The sequence below is a fragment of the Arachis duranensis genome, chromosome 6 (assembly GCF_000817695.3).
Source record: "Arachis duranensis cultivar V14167 chromosome 6, aradu.V14167.gnm2.J7QH, whole genome shotgun sequence".
NCBI lineage: Eukaryota > Viridiplantae > Streptophyta > Magnoliopsida > Fabales > Fabaceae > Arachis > Arachis duranensis.
In genome coordinates, this window is record NC_029777.3 from 80,840,571 (window position 1) to 80,843,993 (window position 3,423).

Here is a 3,423-nt window from a genome sequence, read left to right on the forward strand (position 1 = left end):
AGCTGAAACCTCAATTAGTTGCTCTAATGCAACAGAACTGCAAGTTTCATGGACTTTCATCTGAAGATCCTTACCAGTTTTTAACTGAGTTCTTGCAGATTTGTGAGACTGTAAAGAAGAATGGAGTAGATCCTGAAGTCTACAGGCTCATGCTTTTCCCTTTTGCTATAAGAGACAGAGCTAGAACATGGTTGGACTCACAAACTAAAGATAGCCTGGACTCCTGGGATAAGCTCGTCACGGCCTTCTTGGACAAATTCTTTCCTCCTCAAAAGCTGAGCAAGCTTAGAGTGGATGTTCAGACCTTCAAGCAAAAAGATGGTGAATCCCTCTATGAAGCTTGGGAAAGATACAAGCAGATGACCAAAAAGTGTCCTTCTGACATGTTTTCAGAATGGACCATATTAGATATATTTTATTATGGTCTATCTGAGTTTTCCAAGATGTCATTGGACCATTCTGCAAGAGGGTCCATTCACCTAAAGAAAACGCCTGCAGAAGCTCAGGAACTTATTGACATGGTTGTAAATAACCAATTCATGTACACTTCTGAGAGGAATTCCGTGAATAATGGGACGCCTCAGAGGAAGAGAGTTCTTGAAATTGATGCTCTGAATGCCATATTGGCTTAGAACAAAGTGTTGACTCAGAAAGTCAACATGATTTCTCAAAGTCTGAATGGATGGCAAAATGCATCCAACAGTACTAAAGAAGTAGCTTCTGAAGAAGCTTATGATCCTGAGAACCCTGCAATAGTAGAGTATGATCCTGAGAACCCTGCAATAGCAGAGATAAATTACATGGGTGAACCTTATAGAAACACCTATAATTCATCATGGAGAAATCATCCAAATTTCTCATGGAAGGATCAACAAAAGCCTCAACAAGGCTTTAATAATGGTGGAAGAAACAGGCTAAGCAATAACAAGCCTTTTCCATCATCTTCTCAGCAACAGACAGAGAATTTTGAGCAGAGCCCCTCTAATTTAGCAAATTTAGTCTCTGATCTGTCTAAGGCCACTTTAAGTTTCATGAGTGAAACAAGGTCCTCCATCAGAAATTTGGAGGCACAAGTGGGCCAGCTGAGTAAGAAAGTCACTGAAACTCCTCCGAGTACTCTCCCAAGCAATACAGAAGAAAATCCAAGAGGAGAGTGCAAGGCCATTGATGTAATCAATATGGCCGAATGCACAAGGGAAGATAAGGACGAAAATCCTAGTGAGGAAGACCTCCTGGGACGTCTCTCAAACAAGAAGGAGTTCCCTATTGAGAACCTAAAGGGACCTGAGCAAAACTCTTATAGGAGGCTGACAAAGGACTGCTGATGCTATTGGAATCTTACCTCCCTGCACTCGAAATGGATTTTCTGGAGCTATAGAACTTCAAATGGCGCTCTCTCAATGGCGTTGAAAAGTAGACATCCAGATATTTCCAGCAATATATAATATTCCATACTTTATTCCTGATTAGACGATGTAAACTGGTGCTCAACACCAGTTCCATGCTGCATTCTGGAGTCAAACGCCAGAAACACGTCACGAACCAGAGTTGAACGCCCAAAACACGTTACAACTTGGCGTTCAACTCCAAGAGAAGCCTCAGCTCGTGGATAGATCAAGCTCATCCCAATCACACACCAAGTGGGCCCCGAAAGTAGATTTATGCATCAATTACTTACTCCTGTAAACCCTAGTAGCTAGTTTAGTATAAATAAGACTTTTTACTAGTGTATTAGTCGTCCTTTTGACCACGTTACATCTTTGGTCTCAGTTTTATTTTATTATTCATCTTAGGAGACTATTCATCACGTTTTGGGGGCTGGCCATTCGGCCATGCCTGGACCTTTCACTTATGTATTTTCAACGGTGGAGTTTCTACACACCATAGATTAAGGGTGTGGAGCTCTACTGTACCTCAAGTTTCAATGCAATTACTATTATTTTCTATCCAATTTGATTTATTCCTATTCTAAAATATTCGTTGCACTTCAACTTGATGAATGTGACGATCCGTGACACTCATCATCATTCTTACCTATGAACACGCGTGACTGACAACCACTTCCGTTCTACCTTAGACCGGGCACATATCTCTTGGATTCCTTGATCAGAATCTTCGTGGTATAAGCTAGAATTAAGGTCTAACCTTGTCTGTGGTATTCTCAGTAGGATTCCGAGATTGAATGACTGTGACGAGCTTCAAACTCCTGAAGGTCTAAACCTTGTCTGTGGTATTCTGAGTAGGATTCAATGATTGAATGACTGTGACGAGCTTCAAACTCCTGAAGGCTGGGCGTTAGTAACAGACGCAAAAGAATCACTGGATTCTACTCCAACCTGATTGAGAACCGATAGATGATTAGCCGTGCTATGACAGAGCATTTGGACCTTTTTCACTGAGAGGATGGGATGTAGCCATTGACAACGGTGACGCCTTACATACAGCTTGCCATGGAAAGGAGTAAGAAGGATTGGATAATGTAATAAGAAAGTAGAGATTCGGAAGGAACACAGCACCTCCATGCACCTATCTGAAATTCCCCCCATTGGATTACATGAGTAACTTTATCTTTATCTCCTGTTTATTTTATTTATCTTTTAATTATCTAATCCAATCACATTTGAATCCGCCTGACTGGGATTTACAAGATGACCATAGCTTGCTTCATACCAACAATCTCTGTGGAATCGGCCCTTACTCACGTAAGGTTTCCAACAATCTCCGTGGGATCGACCCTTACTCACGTAAGGTATTACTTGGACGACCCAGTGCACTTGCTGGTTAGTTATGTGGAGTTGTGACTAAGTGTAATTTATGTGTGAGAGCTACCAAATTATTGGAGCCATTGTTGATGATCACAAAATCCGTGCACCAATTAGTCACGCGTCTGCGTCGTTCACACGTTTGTGTCGATGCCATTTTGCTCAAGGCACGCAGTCGCGTCGTCCATGCATTCGCGTCGCTGCCAATTCTTCAAAAACTCCATTTTGTGCGTTCCTTCCATTTTTGCGTATTTTCTTTCTGTCTTCTAAGCCATTCCTGCCCTATAAAGCCTGAAAATACTCAACACACAAATCACGGCATCAAATGGTAATAAAGGATAATTAAATTTAACATTTTTAAGGCATAGGAAACATATTTTCACATATATCATAAAATAAGGAAGGAATTGTAAAACCATGCAATTCATATGCATAAGTGGGTGAAAATTGATAAAATCACTCAATTGAGCACAAGATAAATCATAAAATAGTGGTTTATCAACCTCCCCACACTTAAACATTAGCATGTCCTCATGCTGAATCCGAGAGAAGAGAATGGAGGTAAAATGGTGGAATCTTGTGCAATGCAATCTATTCTAAATGCAAGCTACCTAAATGAGTTATGCAATTCTACTTACTATTCACTTATATATATATATAT

General features: G+C 40.6%; 1 non-coding gene across 1 annotated transcript; it reads right to left on the minus strand.

Moving 5' to 3' along the window:
• Positions 1-281: 281 nt before the first annotated feature.
• LOC127739914 (small nucleolar RNA R71) lies at positions 282-385 on the minus strand. The gene has a single exon (XR_008000656.1). It is a non-coding gene; the product is annotated as a small nucleolar RNA R71 (small nucleolar RNA).
• Positions 386-3,423: the final 3,038 nt, after the last annotated feature.